The sequence below is a fragment of the Leopardus geoffroyi genome, chromosome D3, assembly GCF_018350155.1.
Source record: "Leopardus geoffroyi isolate Oge1 chromosome D3, O.geoffroyi_Oge1_pat1.0, whole genome shotgun sequence".
Lineage (NCBI taxonomy): Eukaryota > Metazoa > Chordata > Mammalia > Carnivora > Felidae > Leopardus > Leopardus geoffroyi.
In genome coordinates, this window is record NC_059339.1 from 78,270,995 (window position 1) to 78,278,568 (window position 7,574).

At 37.8% G+C, this 7,574-nt stretch overlaps 1 non-coding gene across 1 annotated transcript; it reads right to left on the minus strand.

Annotated features, from left to right (window-relative positions):
• Nucleotides 1–5,424: 5,424 nt before the first annotated feature.
• On the minus strand, nt 5,425–5,591 carry LOC123588643. The gene has a single exon (XR_006707957.1). It is a non-coding gene; the product is annotated as a U1 spliceosomal RNA (small nuclear RNA).
• Nucleotides 5,592–7,574: the final 1,983 nt, after the last annotated feature.

The following is a 7,574-nucleotide window of genomic DNA, read 5'->3' on the forward strand; positions in this document are numbered from 1 at the left end:
AATTTAAAAAAAAAAAAGAAAAATAGACATTAGTATCTGGAGTTCTAACAAAGCTTTAGAGGAAATGCTTTGTTGATGAGATCATATTGATCAATGCTCCAGAGCTATTTGAAGTTTAGAACATAAAGCATGGAGAGGAATACCTATCAGGCTCATGGGATTTTAGGTACTGTGCTCTCTTTTGGGCAAGGGCACTTCACTTAGGCTGATACCTCCCCAGCTTACGTGGGAACCTGTGGCTTGAACACAGGAACAGGGGCTAATGGCGCCTATATTTTTCTGAGAAAGGGATTAAGGGGATTTGAGAGATTTGGTTGGGGGCCGTTTAATTATGTTTAGTTGTTGTTTTCAAAGGGAAATGCATCTCATTTATTACAAAGCTATAGTGAAGTTCTGAGAAAGGGCTAGATGTTCTGATTTATTTATTTACTTTTCCTTATTAATTTCTTTGGTTATGTTGAGAACACCTCACATGAGAGTTACCCTCTAAAGTTTTTTTTCCACAAAATCTGAAGGCAACGGTGCTGTATCGCTGACTATATATAGATACAATGTTGTACAGCACATCTCTTGAATTTATTCCCTTTGCATAACTGAAACTTTGTGCCCATTTATTAGCAACTCCCCCTTTCTTCAACCCCAGCCCCTGCCAGTCACCATTCCACTCTCTGATGCTATGGATTTGACTATTTTGGATACCACGTGTAAGTGGAGTCCTGCACTATTTGTGTTTCTGTGACAGTCTTATGTCACTTACAATGTCGTTTAGTTTGAAATTACAACATTTTATAGGGAATTGAATTTTTTTTTTTTTTTTTTAGTGTTTACTTTTGAGAGAGACTGAGACAGACAGACAGTGCATGAGCAGGGGAGGGGCGATGAGGGACTGAGAAAGGATCCAAAGCAGGCTCCAGGCTCTGAGCTGTCAGCACAGAACCCAATGCAGGGCTTGAAACTACAAACCGTGAGATCATGACCTGAGCCAAAGTCGGATGCTTAACTGACTGAGCCACGAGGCACCCTGGAAATTGAAATTTTTGTTTGTGTTTAAGGTAGATTTTAAGAGCCTCTCACCTCAATGGCATTTTACTTTCTTTTATATTTGTGCATGTTTTTTTCTTTCTTTTAAATTTTTCCTTTTTCTCTTCCTTCCTTCCTTCCTTTTTGTTTTTTTTTAACCCCATGCCCTTTTTTGATAAATGGTGAACAAATAGAACCCTCTCACTTATGAAGTTCCTAATTTGTGACAGGCACTATGCTGGGTGTTTTACAAACATCATTTCATTGAATTTTCATGGGGACAACATGACTTTATCCCATTTTCTCCAATTACATACAAAGAAATTGAAATTAGATAACCTACCACATAACACAGCTAGTGAATGGGAAAGCCAGCATCTGAAAACAGATCTTTTTTCTCTCTCCTTTTTTTTTTTAACTTTTCAACGTTTATTTATTTTTGGGACAGAGAGAGACAGAGCATGAACGGGGGAGGGGCAGAGAGAGAGGGAGACACAGAATCGGAAACAGGCTCCAGGCTCTGAGCCATCAGCCCAGAGCCCGACGCGGGGCTCGAACTCACGGACCGCGAGATCGTGACCTGGCTGAAGTCGGACGCTTAACCGACTGCGCCACCCAGGCGCCCCTTCTCTCTCCTTTTTAAAACCCATGATCTTTTTTTCTTCTGAGAAGAAAATGGTAAGCACCCATTTGGTTACCAGGGTGAGAAATTTGGACATCTTTTCTTTCACATGTGTGTTTTCATAATATCTCTTTTTACTTGACATTTTACTCTGAGCAGCACTTTAGTGAGTATCTAAATTTAGACTAAATACTTGGTTGTACAAGGAATTTTACATCTTTATTTGAAAAGTGTTAATTAATTTGATTCTTTTCTTCTGGAACTACATAGACAATTTCAAGGGCACGTCTTCAATATCATCAGAATTTAATTAAACTGATTGCTCCTTAATTCAAGCTATTTTTATCAAGCCATTATAATTAGTATTGAGAAAAAAGGAAGTGTTGCTGAAGAGAAGCAGGGGTAGATGGGAAATAAGCAAACTGATACCAGTATGAGGGGAGAGGCTATCTCTGCTGAGTTTGGGTAAGTGTTCACTAAAGTTTGAATATTAAGGCTGAGCTCATTAGAAAACCAGCAAATACATTTTACAGTGGGATTTCCTGTGTAGCTTGAGGGCAGAAAGCTCCCTGATACACCCTATTGTTAAATATTTCTTTGTAACATTTTAAACCCAAACTAATAGAATCTTCTAGTGTTTTATTCCCCAAAATGAAAGCTTCACCAAGGGAAATATACAGATGGCAAATAAGCGTATGAAAAGACGCTCCACATCATATGTCATCAGGGGAATGCAAACTGAGATGATGAGATAGCACCACACGCCCACCAGAATGGTCAAATCTGGAACACCGACGCCACCAAATGCTGGAGAGAATGTGAGGCAACAGGAAGTCTCATCCATGGCTGGTGCAAATGCAAAATGGTACAGTCACTTTGGAAGACGGTTTGGCTATTTCTCACAAAATTAAAGGCACTGTTAGCATATGACCCGACAATTGTGCCCCTTGGTACTTTCCCAAAGAGTTGAAAACTTACGTCCCCACAAAAAATATGCACATGCATGTTTACAGCGGCTTCATCATAGTTGACAAAACTTGGAAGCAACCAAGATGTCCTCCAGCAGGTGAATGATGAAGAAACTGGGGTGGATTATTTACAGCGTGGAAGAGAATTGAGCCATGAAGCCACGAAAAGACATTTTGGAGACTGAAATGCATCTTACTAAGCGAAAGAAGCCAATCTGAAAAGGCTACATCCTGTATGATTCCAACTATGTGACATTCCAGGAAAGGCAAAAACATGGAGACAGTAAAAAGATAAGTGGTTGCCAGAGGTTAGAAGGGAGGGAGAGTTGAGTCGGTGGAGCACAGAGGATATTTAGGGCAGTGCAAGTACTCTGTGTGATACTGTAATGATGGACATGTGCCAGTATAAATTTGTTCGCATAGAGGGAATCAAGTACTTTCATAAAATATACAACACAACAAGTGAACCATGATGTGAACTGCAGACTTTGGATGATGGAGATTTGTCAGTGTAGGTTTATCAGTTGTATCAGATGCGCCGCTCTGATGGGGGATGTTGATAATGGGGGATTATTCATGTGTGGAGGTAAGCGGTATGTGGGAAATGTCTGCCCCCCGTGCTTAATTTTGTCGTGCACCCAAAACCACTCTAAAAAACAAAGTCTATTAAAAAAAGTTACTGGTATGGGTACAGAATGTGTTATTCTAAAAAATTAAAGAAATATAATACACAAAAACATGGGATGCCTGGGTGGTTCAGTCAGTTAAGCATCCGACTTAATTCCAGCTCAGGTCATGATCTCACAGTTCAGTTTGTGAGATCAATCCCTGCTTCAGGCTCCACACTGATGGTGCTTGTTCTCTCTTTCTCTTTCAAAAAAAAAAAGAAAAGAATACACAAGAACATGAAACCCAAATAATACAGAACTTTAATTTGCTACCTAATTATTTTGAAAGTGCTTTAACCTGTGTGGGAATTAACAAATGTAAAAGTGGTTTCATGGATTATTTTATTGTTGCCAAAGATACTGACAACTGCTGTTTTCAAATTTGACCTATTTATACCTGTGTGAGCATGACATATGAATAGATCATGATCCATAAAAATACAATTGTGTCATCTTTATTGGTATCAGGTGCTGTTTTTTTTTTCCAATTCTCTGATCAGATGTATAAACACAACCTATTTGAGTCAGTGGGGAAGTGTTAACATGGAAATATCACCACGTGGCTTCATGGTTTATGTATCTTTAATATCTGTAATTTAGGACAGTAATGAATACAGATGAGATTGTTGCTTTGGCCTGGAAATATTCATCTGGTACAAATAGCCCCTGGAACTGCATCAGCATAAAATTAAAGCCTCAGACTTCAGAGTCTTGACCGATAGAAGCATAATCATTGAGAGTTTAGAATACAGATTATCTGGTTTACTTTTCAAATATTTGTAAGTATCAACTAATGTAGAAAAAGGAATTTGAATAGTAAGCTTGTGAAAAAATGCTCTTTACTATTTTATAAAATGCAGGCAGTATGTTCATGAGATTTGAAGAGATGGTAACCTGAAAAAACAGGTGAACAATGCAAGGGTTTACCTGATAGTACATAAATAAATAGGAAAAAAAATCTAACTGTCCCAGATGCTAACAAGTCTTTCAGAGTCCTGTAATACCAAGCATTTATAGGTAAACCACAAGTTTCTAAATAAAATGGTTATTACACACACACACACACACACACACACACACACACAAATACATATTTTACATGTATGCATATGATATCTGTATTTCTAATCACTTGATGTTTTAAACCCTCGACATATCTATCTCTATCTTTGGTATGTATATATAAAATGTATGCACATATTATATATTTATATATATAATATATATACATGTTATATAATTATATACATGTTATACTATACTAATAAGTTTTACAACATATACAAGTATAGATTTTAAAAAGTATAAGATAAAAATAAAAACCCTAATATTTAACTGCTTTTTTAATTCATTCATGGTGTAACATCATTTTTCTACCACTAAAATTTTATTAATGGTGTTCCGGTGACTTGCTTTTTAAATGATTTGTTCCCAGGGATAACCTCAGACTACCATGGGCTATTAGCTGAAGGCAGAATATAGACTCAGTGTGAGGCTTGTCATTCATTAGTTATGATGGATGCAAATTTATATTTTAAGCAGTCTTCTGGATAATTTCAGTGTCGAGATCTTTTCTGATCTCATTAGATCATTATTATTATTTTCATTCTCAAATGGAAGTAACAGAGGTATTGTTTTAGTTGTAAGAAGATTTCGTTCTGACATTTTGTTGTTCTCATATACTAAATTATAAATATTATAGGTCACCTATGGTTTCCGGTAGGTATATTTTAAAGCTACGTTTCCATATTGTGAGTGTTATTTGAATTAAAATAATTGAAATATATTCTATAAAAACATTTACCTGGAAGTCCACCTTGTAATGCTCTGATGAGTATTATTACCTTCAGTGCCTCCTTCTGGTAGTCACTGTCCTTAGATTTCTCTGTCCTTGATGTTTGACTATATGATATGGCAATCCATATAGTAAATGTTTCTTTCCTTCTTTCTGGGTTTTGTTGTTGTTGTTGTTGTTGTTGTTGTTGTTGTTGTTGTTGTTTAGAGAAGCATTTTTTAGTAAGGTTGATATATTGTGGTGCTGCACTCATAAAAGACATCAGAGTTCTGTATACTCTCTTAAAAAGTAACAGGCAGGAGTTAGAACGAAAGAGTGGGAGCACCATGTCTGTTTTTAGGTACTAGCCGTCAGAGGAGAGCATGAACGCAGTTCCCCCATTACCACAAATTAAGCAGTCAAGTTTCCCACATTTGGAGAAATTGCAGGGGCCAGCACATCCAGAATGCAAAGGATAAGCCTCATCCTGGTGAAACTACCTTTGAGATCAAGTAAATGTTACATTCTTTCTTAATTTTACATAAGTATACTAACAACTAGTTTTCCCTGCACCCCTGAGGATCATCTTGGCAAATCTTGCTGTGAACATGCCTGCCGCCATTTTGGAGGCCCCTGGTATATACATAATGGCAGAAAAAGATGGCTATTTGGGCTGCCTTTGTGCAAATAGCATCTTTAATATATAATTTTTTTTTCTAAATAGAAGCATACTTAAACATTTGTGACCTAGAGAATCTCATCTACAGTAAGCATAGTACATTGAACACATAGACTGAGCAGTGCTCAGATGAATAGCTCCATAGTAATACAGAGGAGGGCAAGACAAGAGGGTAATGATGACTCAGCTGGATTCATAGTTGTACACTCTGCGCGTTTCCATCGTGTAGCATTCTACCACTCTGTTCTGTTCAATTCCGCTTTCTTTTTGGATTTCCTAAATATCTATCTCCAGCTCTGTCCTTATTGGATTCCAGAGGCACATTAAATCTTGCAGTTTAAAGGTACCTAGAATATATATAACCTAACTCCTTTAAAAAAATTTTTTTTATAGCAGCACTCTCAACAATAGCCAAAGTATGGAAAGAGCCTAAATGTCCATCAACAGATGAATGGATAAAGAAATTGTGGTTTATATACACAATGGAATACTACGTGGCAATGAGAAAGAATGAAATATGGCCTTTTGTAGCAACGTGGATGGAACTGGAGAGTGTGATGCTAAGTGAAATAAGCCATACAGAGAAAGACAGATACCATATGGTTTCACTCTTATGTGGATCCTGAGAAACTTAACAGAAACCCATGGGGGAGGGGAAGGAAAAAAAAAAAAAAGAGGTTAGAGTGGGAGAGAGCCAAAGCATAGGAGACTGTTAAAAACTGAGAACAAACTGAGGGTTGATGGGGGGTGGGAGGGAGGGGAGGGTGGGTGATGGGTATTTAGGAGGGCACCTTTTGGGATGAGCACTGGGTGTTGTATGGAAACCAATTTGACAATAAATTTCATATATTGAAAAAAAATTTTTTTAATGGTTCGTTTATTTTTAAGAGAGAGAAAGAGAGCGAGCATGAGTGGGGGAGGGGCATAGAGAGAGAGAGGGAGATACGGAACCCAAGGCAGGCTCCGGGCTTTGTGCTGATAGCTCAGAGCCTGACCAGGGGCTGAAGCCCACGAACTGTGGGATTATGACCTGAGCTGAAGTCGGACGCTCAATCGACTGAGCCCCCCAGATGCCCCTATATAATCTAACTCCTATTCAAAGCATAAATCCTCTCCACAAATGTCTTAGAGATGGAAGTCCAGTTTCTGGGTTTTCACTTGCGGCATAGGCTGCCTATTTCTACCATAAATCGGGTGTAATGGCTTCTATAATGGCTCCTAATCTTTTTAAGGTCAAATATTCACAGATCTCCAGCTGTAATAAACATGACAAAGAATTGTCAATACCCTGCTGAATTCCTTCTTGCATCCTATGGTCTGCTTTGTCAGTCTTTTTTTAAAATTTGAAATACATGTGAAACAAACATGAAACAACAACCAAAAATACTCCATGTGTTTTGGTGCAGCATAAAGTGATTCTGGTAGACCCTTTGATTTCGTCCTTGTACTACTATTAATGTAGATTAGAAGTACAATCACTTTTTGCAGAGGATAGAGTATGATGATTGTAATAATGTATTAGTCCACCCAATAGGCCTACCGTCCCTATTTTAAGAACTTCTGTAAGCATTTCTGCTAATAGGCATCCCTCATCATGTATTTGAGCATCTGACCTTTGGAAAGAATGAAATCTTTGGGGCGTCTTCGTTCGTGTTTCTAACCATCGCTCTATCAGTGCGTTTTCTTGCAGATAGAGACCATAAATTATCCATCATTTCATTTGCCGAGATAGGCGATGTAAATTTTGCAACTTAGCTGTTTAATTTGTTTGCATTTGGCAGCCAAAGTAGTATAAGATTATGTTGCAGCAGGACTACCCTCTTATAAGTTGGAATGAGGTGTG